Source organism: Ursus americanus, chromosome 6 (assembly GCF_024610735.1).
Source record: "Ursus americanus isolate L20-20 chromosome 6, mUrsAme1.1.p, whole genome shotgun sequence".
Classification (NCBI taxonomy): Eukaryota; Metazoa; Chordata; class Mammalia; order Carnivora; family Ursidae; genus Ursus; species Ursus americanus.
In genome coordinates this window covers 17,677,911-17,694,370 of record NC_142132.1, presented here as the reverse complement: position 1 = coordinate 17,694,370, position 16,460 = coordinate 17,677,911, and the positions used below count along the sequence as shown (strand labels likewise).

General features: G+C 37.1%; 1 protein-coding gene and 1 pseudogene across 19 annotated transcripts in view; one reads left to right on the top strand and one right to left on the bottom strand.

The window, feature by feature from the left end:
- Positions 1–16,460, top strand: part of VTI1A (vesicle transport through interaction with t-SNAREs 1A) — a 358,597-nt gene that overhangs the window by 44,576 nt on the left and 297,561 nt on the right. The gene's annotated exons all lie outside the window — the stretch shown is intronic.
- On the bottom strand, positions 6,019–7,119 carry LOC123795966 (lysine-rich nucleolar protein 1 pseudogene; annotated as a pseudogene).

The following is a 16,460-nucleotide window of genomic DNA, read 5'->3' as shown; positions in this document are numbered from 1 at the left end:
TGTCATATTATATTTTTAATGTGTTGCCAGATTTGGCTTACTCATACTGTGTTAAGGACTTTTATATCTATGTTTATGAGGGATATTAGTCTACCTTTGTCATACATTTGCCTGGCTTTGGCATCATTGTTGTACTGGTCTCAGAGAATGAGTTGTGAACTGTTTTCACCTCTGTTTTGTAAATGTCTTTGTGTAGGTTATTTCTTTATTTGATAGAATTCATCAGTAAAGTCAGTAGGACTGGGCTTTTCTTTGTTGAAAGATCCTTTTAGTAATTAAATTTCTTGTTATAGGCCTATTCCATTTCTCTTTCTTTTTGAATCAGTTTTTAAATTTATGTCTTTCTAACAATTTGTCCAATTCATCTAAATTTTCTAATTTGTTAGCATAAATTCTTCATAATATTCCCTTCTAAGTCTTTTAATTTTTATAGGGTCTGTGACAATGTCTTCTCTTTCATTCCTGATTTTGGTAATTTTATGTTTTCTTTTTTCTTAGCCAGGATAAACGTTTACCAATTTTTTAGATCTTTTTTAAAAAAACAACCTTTGGCTTCTTTGATTTTCATTATTTTATCTGTTTTCTTTTTCATCGATTTCTGCTTTGATCTTTGTTATTGTTTTTTTTTCTACTTTATGTATCATTTGTTCTTTTCTTTCTAGCTTCCTGAAGTAACAGGTTTCTTTTTAAGATTCTTTCTTTCTTTTTAAGATAAGTATTTAAAGCTCTAAATTTCCCTTCACCAGCTTTTTAAAAAATTTAAACTTGTGATCATTTTCTGTATTATTTTCCAGATTAATATTGCTAAGCTAAAATAAAATTTGGAAGTAGGCTTGGGAAGCTAAGAATCAGAGTTTTGTTTTGTTTTATTTTTTGGAGGTTTTTTTGTTCATTTTTTTCCTAATACTGTGTCAATTGCTCTTAAGGTCTCAGTAATTTTTTAAGATATAGGAAATTCAATTCACAAGCTGATCTTTCTAGATGCAGTAAAAAGGCCTGAGTGTTCTGCCACAGTGCTTTTGCTTTAAGAACATTAGCTCATTGGGGCGCCTGGGTGACTCAGTTGGGTTGGTCTCTTACTCTTGATTTCGGCTCAGGTCATGATCTCAGGGTTGTGGGATCAAGCCCCATGTCAGGCTCTGCATTGGGCGTAGAGTCTGCTTGAGATTCTCTCTCTCCCTCTGCCCATCCCTCCCTCTCTCTCTCCCTTAAAACAAACAAGCAAACAAACAAAAAAACATTAGTTCACTAATGGGCCACCTGCCAGTAGTCTATTTCATTGAAGAGAATAATTTATCAAAGCCTTTTTCCTGTGCCTTAAAACAATTTTTTTCTCAACTCTTTATTTTAAAGTTTTCAAGTATGAAGAAAAGTACAATCATCACCTGTTTTCCTTGTCTTAAATTCAGTAACTGTTAATACTTTACTTCACTTGCTTTCCCTGTCTCTGTCAGAGAGACATTCCTTAATTTGTTTAATCTATGAATATTTCTCAAGAAGGAATCAAGGATAAACTTCCAAGTTTCTAGCTTGAATAATTAGGTCTTTCAACAGATGACACTACCTACTGAGTTGGGGAAGACTAGTGTAGGACAAGTCATTTCTTGTTTCATGGGGGAATGGTTATAGAATCAGTAATTCATTCTCAGATGTTTTAAATTCGAGATACCTGTGAGACATCCCAGTGGGGAAATTAAATAGTCACTTGGAAATATCAAGTTTGAGTTCAGAGGAGAAATTGAGTTAGATCTATTTTGACATCAGCATATAGATAGCATTTAAGCTTTAGAAATAGATGAGAATACTTAAGGAGAGAAGGGAGTGATGGAAGAGGGTTCTTGACCAAGCTCACAGGAACTATAGCATTTAGAGCTCAAATAGAGAATGATTTGAATTGAATTAGAAAAAAAAAAAAAACCTCAGCTGGTGAGGTAGAAGTAAAGCCAGATCATTTCTACAGAAGAGACTATTTAAAGAAAGAGGACATTTCAACCAAATTGAATACTGTTGAGAAGTTGAGTAAAATGAAGGCATAAAAGAGGGCCCACTAGATTGTCAGCATGACAGTCACTGTTGACCTGGAAAGAACTTGTAGCTTGAGCAGCAGGAACTAAGATTCAGCAAATCCCTTTAAAGCCTGACTTGGTCACTCTCAACCATGATCATTGAAAGGTTTGTGTATGAAGATCTTAAAGTGAAGTTGTTGCTCTCTTAAACAGATTCAGTGTTAAGTTCATTTCACTTAAACAGATATTTATTAGCTACCAGTTTTAAGTCATTTTAATGGTCATGATAATTAAGTTGCGTTCTGATAAAACAGACAGTACAATTTTCTGGTCAATATGATCCTGGCTGTGCCTCTAACAAAGAATTGTTTCAGCTCAGAACCTAAGTTATTATGAATGTGTGGGCAGAGCATTTCTCTGTGGTCATAACCATTCAAGTTTTTTTAGAAATTATTTATACTTCTTTTATTTCCAACCAATACAGCTGCCAGTTGGACCAATGTTTAAAACAAGTGGCTTTAAAAATTAAAAAAAACACAACACAAAACATGTTGGCTATTCTTTCTTCAGCAATGGAGGAAGGGGGTAGTAATAGAAAACATTTGAGTAAATGTGATTGGATTCATTATAGAAAGTGATTTACATTAGAAGCTTTGCCCGTTTTTGTATTCTTACTGACACTTATTGTTTGAACTTGACGATTTACTTATTTAATCTCTGTCTCAGTTTTCATATCTGCGAAGTGGGAGTAACAATAGTCTCTACCTCGGAATTGTTGTGAAGAGTGAATTCACACAGACACACAGACACACAGACACACAGCTGTTAGAATAATATTTGATACATAGTAAGTTCAGAAAATACATTATCTACTATTTTTTTAAACACAAATTAGGTTGATTTTTTTTTTTTAAGATTTTATTTATTTATTTGACAGAGAGACAGCCAGCGAGAGAGGGAACACAGCAGGGGAGTGGGAGAGGAAGAAGCAGGCTCCCAGCGGAGGAGCCCGATGTGGGACTCGATCCCGCCCTGAGCCGAAGGCAGACGCCCAACGACTGTGCTACCTAGGCGCCCCTAGGTTGATTTTTAAATAACATTTACTCAATTCTGGAGTAAAGCATAATCTAAATTAGGTCAAAATCCCCAAGAGAAACAATTTCTCTGGCACAAGACTTTTCTCAGTTGTAAACCTACAAGTCACATGTCTGCCCAGTGTACTAACAGCAATTAATTATTGATTTCACAGTAGTTTACCAGAATTGTATTTTCTAGCTCTGGAAAATAGATCTAGATGAATATATAAATAGGTTAAAGTTTATTTAGAATATAGATTCTCACATAAACTAGTGCCGGGTTTTGTTTTTTTCTTTTAAGATTTTATTTATTTATTTGTCTTAGAGAGAGAGAACGCAAAACAGGAGAAGCAGCAGGCAGAGAGAGAAGCATGCCCTCCTGTGAGCAAAGAGCCTGATGCAAGACTCGATCCAGGGATCCTGGGATCATGACCTGAACCAAAGGCAGATGCCTAACCGACTGAGCCACCCAGGCATCCCTGGTGCCAGTTTTATATATGGGAAAACATGAAAGATATTTGATTATTCTTTCCTAAAATTTGTGGTTCTTAAACCAGGGAATCATACCATCATTTTCAGTCGTTGCTTAGATTAAATATCATAAAATAATGTAATTGATCATCACTAAGTAATTTCCAGTATGGTTCAGGACATTTGATGTTACTTGGTATGTCCTTCCTCCACTGGATTATATACTATATATAAATGCTCTCTGTCCAAGCAGTCAGAGCAAACTTGAGTTTTAGCTGAAACAGGTCTTTTCAACAGCATAACTGGATTTATACTGACCAAAGAACTGCTCTTTCTATTTTATTAGACCATAATTTGCATTTTTGTCATATGTAGGGGGAAGAATTAAGTTATTCTTAAAGAGCCTTATAATTCTGAAGTGCTATTATTGAATGAGTTGCAAAATGTTAATGATATTGATATTTAATTCTATAAGATTGTTTGAGGTGTTTTATTTTGCTTGAAAATGGGTACTTTCCCTCTTGATTTACCTGCAGGATCCAATCACTCATTAAATAACCTCCCCACCACTACCACCACCAATGAACGCAGTACTTTTGTAAAATGCTCTTTTTAGAGAAACATAAAATCTGCTGTGACTAGGGGAGCAAAATGACTAATTTACAAATATATTTAAACCAGACAGAAAAGAACAAATAAAGCTTTGGGATACATTCATCCCAATTGGCTATTTTTGAGTTTATTCCCATGGGGCTCAAGTCAAATAAAGATTGAGTACACCTCTGTTTGCAGTTGGAGTTTTGACCGCCACTATTTTTTTTTTCTCATGTGACTTCCAAGGGTTATTATATATTCAGATGAACAATTTTCTTAGGAATGATGTTGCTTCAAGTGGTAGGTGTTCTATTCAGGTAGCCTGTCACTTTAACAAATGTCTTCTTTCCTAAGTGTCCCTACTTGAATTATTCTATTTCCACCACAGGGACTAAAATATTATCCAGTAAAGTTTTGTCCAAAGAGCATGGGATGGACGTGGTGGTACAATCAATCATTCATCTGCTAGACGTCAGGAAAGGTTTAAAGTAAATGAAGAAATAACCAACTTTTGGAAAGCGTGGCCTTATCTTGTCTCTATACTATATAAATATTCTAACATTTAGAGAAAGGGAGATACTGATTTTAAAAATATGTGTAAGGAAAATTTGGGGTGTGTTATTTTTTATATTGTATTGCTTCCATCTATGATAGATATCATACCTCTGAAATTTTTTTGCTAAAGTCGCTCATGACCCCTGTTTCTGAGGTCCCTTTCTGGTTTTTATCATTCTTGTGTTGCTTCTACATAGCATTTGATTCATTACCATCTTCTTTCTTTTTTTTTAAGATTTGTTTATATATTTGAGAGAGAGCACTAGCAGGAGGAGGGGCTGAGGGAGAGGGAGAAGCAGACTCCCCACTGAGCACAGAGCCCAACGCGGGGCTTGATCCTAGGACCCTGAGATCATGACTTGAGCCAAAGTCAGACGCTTAACCGACTGAGCCACCCAGGCACCCTTACTCCCATTTTCTTGAAACTAATTTCTTTGATACCATACTTGCTTGGTTTCTTTCTGGCTCTTACGTATCTCTTTCACTGGATTTTCTTTTCCTGTGTTCCCCTTATTTTGGGGTTTGCAGGTTACTGTTGTCTTAACTTGTCATCTCTGTATTCTCTCTGGTTAATTTTATGTATACCCATGGCTTCCACTGATGCCTAAGCATTGACAACTTCAAATCATGTCTCTAGCCCAGACTTTCAACATTGCACACCATACCATTTTTTTTTTATTATCTATTGCACATGTTCCAGTTTTACAGATGCTCAAATACGATGTTCCAACCTGAACTCATTAAACTTCTTGTCTTTCCTCCAAAATCTGTTTCTCTTCCTGCCTTCATTGTACTGGTTAATGCATATATTGGTTATGCTGGTTAATATACCATCTACTCAGTTACCAACATGAGAAACCTGGGAGACACTTCACACTTGTGTCTTGGCCTTGACTTCACATCTAATTGTCACTAAGTCCCATGGATTCTACCTCCACAGTCTCTCTCCCCTCCATCCTCACTGTTGTTCTGTTCATTGAGGACTACATGGTCTCTCTCTTAACTCTTAAGATCAAGCCTGCAATTTTTGCCTTCACTCTAGTTCTTCTCTGGACTGTTTTCCACTTTGAGTCTAGAGGAAACTCTCTAAAAGTGTACGTTGGATTAGATCAAACTTCTGTTTTTTTTGTGTGTGTGACTTTCCAGTACTTATAAGAGGTCACAAAGTTTCAGTCTGACAATCAAATTCAGCTAAAAGACAAATTTTCTGCCTCTCCTATGTTTTTGGTATATTGAAATGGGGTGCCAACATTAAAACATTGAGAGATATCACAGAAAAATCCAAATTTCATATATCTTTGAAAATTCCAAGAGATCTAGCATTTTGGAAACGGCTGTAGCCACCTGTGTTTGAGAAATGTCGGTTTCTATTCCTCATATTCAAACCCAGCTGTATCCCACTGGTCAAACTATGTTCCTGTCCCCTTCTTTCCTTCCGAAGCTTCCTTTACGCCTGCCTCATGATCAGTCTCTTCTTGCAAGGCCTTTTGCCTCACCAGGTCTCTGTGTGCCTGTGTGTGTGGCCTTTCTTTTCCAGCACCACCTCTTCCCAGGGTTCTCCTGCTACTCTGCTCTCTTTCCTCTTCTTTTAATTCTTCAGAGCCAGCTTTTAAGTGCCTGGCTGCTCTGCCTTTCCCTTGGACTTCGTTTTCTTCTTTGCCGGGGACTTGGGGTTATGTCCTATTGGGATGTATTCTGGAGCCTCAACTTTGACTGGCTTCTTCCTTCCTTCCCTGGGGCTGCTCTCCATGGACTTGGAGAACTTAAGTTGCCCTCAGGAGTGTCTCCCCTCTGGTGGATTTTCTGTTTCTTCTTCATCTTCACATTGTATTCCCTGGGGCTCCCCTGCTTCTGTTTCCGCCCTGAGGCTGCCTGCTCCTCACCCTCCTTCCCCACCGATCACGCATACAGAGCATCCCCAGACTCACAGAACCAAGGGTCCCTGGCTGAGAAGGCTGCAGCCTCCTGGTACTTTTTCTCCTTTTTGTGTTTCTTTGGCTTCTTTCCAACTCTGGTCACCCTTTTGCCCTGCCTGGGGTCCAGGGAGGTCTTCATTGTCGAGCCAGGGGACATGGTCAGAGACCATAAAGACTTCCTCTTCTGTTTCTTCTCCCCACCTTGGAACTCAAATGGACCAAGAGGCTGCTTCCTAGAGCTGGGCAACCGCTCTGTCCGTCTAGCACATAACGTGGTGTCAGGTTCCAGGTGCTGCTCACAGAGAGTGCTGTGGCCCTTCCTCATCTCGGATGCCTGCCCTAGGACCACACTCTTTAAGGGGGATGTGGCTCTTGTGGGACAGACCTCAGTGAAATAATTGTCGCTGTTTAAAACTGAGTTTGAGTCTCCGGTTCTTTGATCACCTTCTTTTTCTCTGGGAGCGCAAGGCCCGGGTCTCCATTGTGGGTTTTGATGATCATTCCTGTAGGCCAGTCTTTCCCTCCTCCATGTGAAAGCTGCCATTAGGATTTTAATAGGAATTGCATTAGATCTGTAGATGACTTAGGGTAGTAGGGACATGTAAAATATATAAATTCTTGGGGGGCCTGGGTGGCTCGGTCAGTTAAGTATCCGACTCTTGATTTTGGCTCAGGTCATGATCTGAGGGTCATGAGACTGAGCTCTGCATCGGGCTCTGTGGTGGGTGTGGAGCCTACTTAAGATTCTCACTCTCCCTCTCCCTTTGTCCCTCCCTGCTCCCCCACTCGACATGTGGGCACCGTGCCCTCTCTCTTTCTCTCTCTCAAAAGAAAAAATCAATTTAATTCTTTCATTCTGTGAACATGGGATGTCTCTCCATTTGTATCTTCTTTAATTTCTTTCATCAGTGTTTTGTAGTTTTCAGCATACAAGGATTTTATTATTTTTAATGCTATTATAAATGGGATTGTTTTCCTAATTTCCTCTTCAGGTAGTTTGCTAGTGGGTAGAAATACAACTGATTTCTGTATGTTGATTTTTGTATCCTACATCTTTACTGAATTTATTTATTCATTCTAACAGTTTTTTTTCATGAAGTTTTAAGAGTTTTCTATATATAACATCATGTTGTTTGTGAACAGAGACAATTTTACTTCTTCCTTTCCAATTTGGATTGCTTTTATTTCTTTTTCTTAACCTAACTACCCTGGCTAGGGCTTCCAGTACTATGTTGAATAGAAGTGGTGAGAGTAGACACCTTGTCTTGTTTCTGATCTTAGAGGAAAAACTTGCGAGCTGTTCAGCTTTGAACTCTTGATTATTGTTGTCAAGGCCTCTGAGGATGATCCCTTCCCTTCTGTTTTTTCTAACAGTTCTTCCCCTTTCACCCTTTGTCCAGACATGCAAAGTACTCCAGTCTATGGTGTCGTGCATGATATTTTAGACTTTAATTATGGTACATATTCCATTTCTTTGTTTGCAGTGGTTATTCTTTCTTCTTTCCCATTTGATAAAACTACTCATCATGTAAGCCCCAGGGCACACACCACCTATGTAAAGCCATTCTTGACCTGATCAAACCAGGGTAGTTCCTTCCTTTCTTTCCTTGTACTAATATAAACCTCCATTTTATAGTACAAATTTATACTTATTACAGTTATTTGTCTGTATGCCTGCCTCATTGAGGAGTTCACGGTCCAGGAATCTGTTTTATTAATAATATAATACCTGACATGTAGTGCTGTTAAAAATTGCTAAACAAATGCAGAAATGAATGGATGAACTCCATGCCTGTAGTCTTACTTAGATGTGTTATCTTCTTTGGTCTGAGCATGAGATTCTCAGTAAAACTTTGTGGCTTTATTAATTGAATTTTTTCTAAAAAACTAGTAGCAATCCTTATTTTATGTCATTATGACATATTCAGGTTTATAATTAATTCAAACATTTCTGGTCTTTTATGGTAAACTTTTTTAAGAACTTTATTTTATTATTTTATTTTTTTTTAAAGATTTTATTTATTTATTCGACAGAGATAGAGACAGCCAGCGAGAGAGGGAACACAAGCAGGGGGAGTGCGAGAGGAAGAAGCAGGCTCATAGCGGAGGAGCCTGATGTGGGGCTCGATCCCATAACGCCGGGATCACGCCCTGAGCCGAAGGCAGATGCTTAACCTCTGTGCCACCCAGGCGCCCCTATTTTAAGAACTTTACATCTTTCTATTCTCTTTTAAAGCAAATTCTAGATTAGGGTTCTTAAAAGTCATTTATAAAAAAAAAAAAAGAGAGAAAGAAAATGAAAGAAGTAATAAATATTACTCCTAAAATTCTTTTCTTTCCTGATAATATTTTAACTAACATACTTTGTTTTTTAAGAGTATTATATTAATAGTCACATTTTTCAAAAACTCCATGATTTAGTTACTGATTGAAAACAAAAACTTTTTCTTTTTTTGGCTAGGTATCCTTCTTTTCCCCAGAAATCTAGAACTTTTACACCAAAAATTTACTTGTAAATTGAATAGTAAGATTTGGGGGGGGGGGAGGGTTGGAGGTTGGGGAAAACAAGAATTTTGTTTTCCCAAATAATATCTTAAGTAAAATGTAGCTTTCTTAAAAAGATATTGCATGAGTTTGGAGTATGTTGAGCTTAGTTTGTATGTGGAAATCTTTAAAGTAGATATTTACTTCAGTTTCTATGATCTTATGTCTTCCAACTTCTACAATTGTATATCCTCATTGCTATTTTACAAATAAACATAATGTGATTAGCCAGCCTTGAAGTTAAGTAGCAAAATACATATATCTGTTCAGGTATCCTAGAATCCTTACTTTTTTTTTTAATCTAATATAATTTTTTTTTAACCTGTCCTGGATATGTCAGAGATTAGTATCTGCAGTTATATCTGTGACCTCCAACTTAATAATCCTTACAAAAAAAAAAAAAAAAAAACCACCAAAAACTTCCATAAATCAAATGGAATTGAATGGTTAATCAATGTGGTATATGTGGGATATTAGAAGGATGCTTGCATATGATTTTACATGTGTTAAATTCCTGTGAACATGATTGATGACCTATTGTCATCAGGTCATGTATTTTTAGTTATTTTTCTAAAAGTGAGACTAGACTTGTTGTATATATCTGTCTTCATTTTCTTCCCAACTCCTGCCTGTGATCAATAGCATGATCTTGTTTTATTAACATTGGCTGTAGTCCCTGGAATCAGTGTCTACAGCTTGCTCAGGAATAGGGAGATCTTGACCTTTTCAAGAAAGTATAAAATCTAATGTAAGTATATGTGCTTTTTTATTGGTAGCTTAGAATTAAACCTAAACTTCTTTTTTTTTTTTTAAAGATTTTATTTATTTATTCGAGAGAGATAGAGACAGCCAGCGAGAGAGGGAACACAAGCAGGGGGAGTGGGAGAGGAAGAAGCAGGCTCATAGCAGAGGAGCCTGATGTGGGGCTCGATCCCAGAACGCCAGGATCACGTCCTGAGCCGAAGGCAGATGCTTAACCGCTGTGCCACCCAGGCGCCCCAGAATTAAACCTAAACTTCTTTTGTTTCTTTTGACACAACCAACTTGACTTCTTTCCCATTATTCTATTTCTAGTGTTGGTAACCTGCAAGCAACTAACTTTCATGTTTTTACATCTTGGTTCCTTAAGAACAAACAAAACAGAGTTTTTATGGAAGTTTGAAGTATGCTTTTAATTTAAATTGCCTTGGCTTTCTCTTTCCTGAAAGAAAGCAAACAAGTTTTCATGTTGCCTATTTTTTCTAAGAAGGTAGAGGATTCCCATTTGCTAAGGTGCTAATACTGTAATTAGTGAAACCTAAAATTAAAATTTTTGACATTGATCAAATGTTTTCTTTAAATAAATTTTCTAAGTTTTCTTCCACTAACTGTGAAACAGTCTTGGAGAGAGACTTAAAGAGGATAGCTCTTATATTAATGTTTAACTCTTCTGGCCTGTGTGATAGAAATCATCTTTTATCACTTAATTGCTCGGTTTTGGGAGTTTTATTTCTTGTTGTTATTCATGTGAAAGTGCATTTATATTACTATGGCTTGGGTCTTCAGTTACCATTTCTTATTTTACCCATGCGCATAAGTCTGACGTGCTAGATCTGCAGAGATTTTGAAGGGTAACATTCACTGGATTACTTATCCCTTCTTATAGGGGCCAGTATGTGATTGCAGCCTGTGACGCTCTGTTCGGCATTCCGCCCAACCCACTTCACTCACTTGAGTCAGACGTGGGGATTCCTTCTTTTTTCCCTTGGGAAACTTCTCCATGGTCCACAAGTTCTTACTTTTTTCTGGAATTTTTCTTAATCTCATGCCTAAAATGTCCCCATTATTTAAACTATCCTGTAAAGTATTCATTAACAATTGCCAAAAAGTCCTTGCATTGTTGGAAACCTTTTACCCAGCAGATACTGGAGATTGTGGTACCTGTTGTGATAAAGAGGATCATTATTTACGCAGGGAAGAGTCTCCCTTCCACCTCTGTCGCCCATCTCAGTTCCTCATTCCAATCTCCCCCAAATCCCTAACCTAGGTAACTGCTGTTATTAACTCCTTGTATATCTTTTCAGCTTTTCTTTATGTATATACAAGCAAATAAAATGTACATTCTTCTCCCTCCCCCCTTTAAGTAGCAAGATGGCATACGATACAGAAGACAACATGAACTGTCCATACTATTCCACACCTTGCTTTCTGTACTTTTCAGTGGATCTTGGAGAGCAATATGTAAAAAGTCATTCATTCTTTTTTTTTTTTTATGTCTGAATCATGTTCCAATGTATGAACGTACCAAATTTATTTAACCAGTCTTGTTGGTAGATAGTTTTTGGTATTCCATGTGGTGCTGCAGTGAATGACATTGAACTTTGTCATTTTTCATGTGGACAAAGAAAAAAACAGAATTACTTCTTCGGAGAGTGTGTGCTTTTGCAGTAGTGATAATCCTTTCACACTTGTCCTCTATGAGGGATGTCCCAGTTGACACCCCCCATGGCAGTGCATGAGAGGACAAGTTACTCACAAAACGAATTTTCACTTACAACAGGAAGTATCAGACTTCTGGGTATTGGTCAAATTGATAGGAATAAAGGGGTAGCTTAATGTAATTTTCATTAAACTTTTCTCATGAGTGAGATGGAATGTTTTCAGGACCTGTTTTTACCCTTTGCCAGTTTTTGGGGGGTGGGGGGAGGGGCCTGGTGATTGTTGCTCTTTTCCATATTAACTTCTAAGAATTCTTTATACAAGCATGCCTCATTTTATGGTGCTTCACAGATACTATGTTTCTTACAAATTGAAAGTTTGTGGCAACTTTGTGTCGAGCAACTCTGTTGGCGCCATTTTTCCAACAGTATTTTCTCGCTTTGTGTCTCTGTGTCACATTTTGGTAATTGTCAATACTAACTGAATATTTCAACCCTTTCATTATTATTATATTTTTTATATATTCTGTGATCAATGATTATAACTTGTTGAAAGCTCAGATGATGGTAAGCATTTTTTAGCAATATTTTTAAATTAAGGTATGTACATTTCTTTCTAGACACAGTGCTACTGCACACTTAATAGACTACAATATAGTGTAAACATAACTTTTATATGTACTGGGAAACCAAAAAATTAATTTTAATTGCTTTATATTACAATATTTGCTTCATTGTGGTGGTCTGGAACCAAACCCACAATATCTACAAGGTATGCCTGGTATGTGTTGAAGATTAACCCTTGTTCAAAATAGAATTTGCATTTTTTTTCAGTTTATGGTTTGTCTTCAGACTTTGTTAAGTCGAACACTGAATTTATTCTATCTTTGTTCTGTATTTTGCCATTCAAAAATATTTATCTTTTGTATGGTCAAAATTGTCTATCTTGTATGGTTCTGTATTTAGAATCATAGTTAGAAAGGCTTTTTCACCTCAGAATTATAAATGAATTAAGGTAAAATTATTCCTAGTTGTTTTATCATTTATGTTTTTACCTTAAATGGGAGCCTTTCTTCCATTACATCTTCTAACTGGTTGTCGTTTGTATATATGAGTTGTTTTCTGTATTTTAATATTTCAGCTTGCTCTCTTATTATATTCACTTACTGTTTGCAATTTCAGCTGAGTCTCTTAAATTTTTGACATATACAGTTATATCATTTGTAAGTAGTGATGGTTTTCTTTAATTTTATACTTGTAACTAATTATGTTTGGTAGTATTTTCAGAAAAATGTTAAGTAATAGTATTAATGCTCACTTCATTTTTTTCTTTTTTCTCTTTATTGAGGTATACTTGACATGTATATGACATATGTTTGACATATGTGACTGTACATATAATGTGCTTTTTCTTTGTTCCTTTGGTCCTTGTTTCTTGTCTTCTTTTGAATAAATCACATAGTTTCTAATACTATGTTCTGTCTCCTGTATTAAATTTTTAAGTATACCTCTGTGTTATTTTTAGTGGTTCCTGTAAGAGAGTACAGTGTGTATCTTTAAGTTACTACACTTTGCTTTCAAACAATATCATTTTACTTCATAGACAATGTTCAGACCTTACATAGTAGAATTCCATCCCACCCTTTGTACCCTTGTTGTTTTACATTTTACTTCTGCATGTGCTGTGAGCCTCATGACATATACTTAGAAAAAATCTTTTATGTCCACCCAGATATTTACTTGTTGAAGCTCTTTTTTCCTTCACACAATTTATAATTTCCATTTGGTGTCTTACCTCTTCAGTCTGAAGAACTCATTTTAGCATATCCAGTTGGACAGTTCTGCTGGAGATGAATTCTTTTCGCTTTTATCTACCTGGGGGGAAAAAAAAGCTTTTATTTCACCATCAGCTTTAAATAATACTTCCACTGGACGTTGACTCTGGGTTTGACAGGTTTGTTTGTTTTCCTACCTTTCTGTACTTTAAAGGTATAATTTTATTATCCTCTGGCCTCCATTGTTGCTGGTGAGAAGTCATCCAACATTTATGTCATTTTCACTTTCTATATGTGATGAATGTTCTCTTATCCTCTGGCTGCTTTTAAGATTTACTATGTATCTTTGTGTTTCAGCAGAGAGTTTGATTATGTTGTACCTAGGTGGTGATTCACTGAGCTTGCTGGACCTATAGGGTGATCTCTTTCATCAGTTTGATAAAGTTTTCAGTCATTATTTATTTTAATATTTCTTCTCCATTTTCTCTATTTTCCTTTTTTGACTCCAATTATAAATATGTTAGGTCATTTAATATTATTCCATAGTTCTTGTGTGCTTTGCTTTGCTTTTTTCACTTTTTTTGTATCTTTGTGTTTTGGTTTGGGTACTTTTCATTGATCTCCTTTTAAGTTTATGGGTCCTTTTCTTTGCTGTTTCCAGTATGCTCTGAAGTGATTTTAATGATATTATTAATTACATTTTGATACCACATTTTTTGTGCTATCATTTTTCTATATTTGGTTTATTTTTATAGAAAAAGAGACTATAGAGACTCTTTCTCTACTGAAATTCCCCATCTCTTCAGTGTATATTGTCCATCTTTTCTACCATATCCCTTAGCATTTTTATCATAGTTATTTTAAAGTCCCTGTGTGATAATTCCAATACATGGATCATCTCTGACTGTGTGACCATGGGTCACATTTTCTTGCTTTTTCATGTGTCTTGTAATTTTTGATTGTGTGCTGGATATTTTACATAAAAGAGCAAGAGGGAGCAAAGTAAGTAAAAATTTATCAAAAAATAAAACACAAAACAAACAAAAACACTCCTTTTTCTTTCAGGTTTCTATGGTGGAGTGGCTAAGTCAATCTAACCTATAATTGGGCTGTGTGTGGCTGCTTTCTTTTTTGCAGTTTCAGTTTAATTCACATTTTGAGGTTGTAGTTAGGCTTTTCCTTTCAGCAGGGCTTGAGCTTTGAGCACTGGTGAATTTCCAGAGATCTCATTCTGCTTTTCAGCCAAGCCACCATCTTTTTGGTTTGTGGGATCTCTTTCTCTACTTTATAGCCCCATTGCTCATTTTTTGAGTCTCTGGGGAGTTGTTTTTGCTCTCCAGTCCTGATATCAACTTTCTATACCTTTGGAGATTTCTTTCTGCTCCACTTAACCTAAGCCTTAGGAAATTAGTGGGCTTACACTCTTTGAAGACCCAGAATGCCTCAGAGCATTTTCTCTCGGCTCTCCTGTTCCTCTCTCCCACTCCAACCTTTGGTGGCTGAAATGCTGGAATGCCTCAGATAGGTTTCTGTTAGCTATCTTGCCCCATCCCTAGCCTACAATTTCCAAGATCTCAGAGTACTTAACATGGTCTTCTCTTAGCTCTGCTGCCTTGTATCCCACCTTCAGAGGGTTAGCTGCCTTAGATTTGAGGAGGTCTTGCATAGCCCAGGGGAGCATCTCTCAGCAGTTCTATGTCCTCAGCACTCAGTGATGACTCATAGGAAAGCATTGGTTAGTGAACCTTATACCTCACTCTGTGGCACAGGTTCTTTGAAATCCGAATGGTTGTGCCAGCCCTAATGCAGACCCTAAAAGTTGGTTAGAGGTTTGGCCAGTTTCTTCTCACCTATATCTGTGGAGGCTTATTCTACTCCTTCAGGAATGAGAATGGCCATGGGTCTCTTCTTTATTATGAAATGCTGATGGATTTTCTGGAATGTTTTACTTGATGGTTTTGTTGCTTCTTCAGCTTGCTTTGTTTGTTAAGGCGAAAGCAACGGTCTCTTGTAAACTTCTATATTCTTTAAGGAACTGAAGTCCTGTGTCATTCTTTAATTGCTACTGCCTCTTCTGCTTTTTTGAACAAACTATGTCCAGGAGAGCTTCTGCCAGAGGCCACTTATGCCTGTCCCCACATCCATTGTTTCAAACAAAGCATATAGATTTTATGCTTCAGAATGAGTCTCCCACCTTTAGGAAGTATATTTTGGCTGGTGCCTATTGAGCTCAGCTATCACTGGGACCTCTTAACCTTCATGCATTTTGTCACCCTCTACCAAGTAGCTCTGCATGGTCTCATCTGCTTTTGGACAGCTCTCCACATATTTGGGGATATGAATAATATCTGGTTTCTAGTTTTGCCAAGCATAGAGAATTCAGAATATATTTGTTCTTGTTTCTCATCCACCCACTCACCCACCCACCCCACCCCAGAGGGGAAGGAGAAGGAAAATGATGACTTAGAGGGAACCTGTGAACTTCTGCAGCGGTGTTCTTATTGCAAGTCCCATGTAATCATTACAACAAAGCGTTTTTATTTTTCTTATGCAGATGTACAGACGGAGACTCAGAAAGGTTAGACACCCTCTCTGCAGTCACACAGATAATAAATAGCAAAACTGGGATTTAAATCATAGTTAGTTTAACTCATACTGTTAAATAATGTGCTGATAATGAAGTGCATTATCTTTGAAGCTTCTATCTTGTATTACTGCCTGAATTCCTTTTAGAGCTTGGGATAACATAGACAGGTATTTTCTGTTCTAGAGGCAGAGCAAAAGAGTGAATTGGAACCTAAATGCTCAGAAAACATTAAGGCTCAAAGCAGAGGAACTTAAGTTGAGATATAAGTAAAAAGAGTCAAAAGAAAAAAGGCCAGGTGCACCTGGGTGGCGCAGTCGTTGGGCATCTGCCTTCGGCTCAGGGCGTGATCCCCTTGATCTGGGATCGAGCCCCACATCAGGCTCCTCCGCTAGGAGCCTGCTTCTTCCTCTCCCACTGCCCCTGCTTGTGTTCCCTCTCTCGCTGGCTGTTTCTGTCTGTCAAATAAATAAATAAAATCTTTAAAAAAAAAAAAAGGAAAGAAAAAAGGTCAAAAATAAG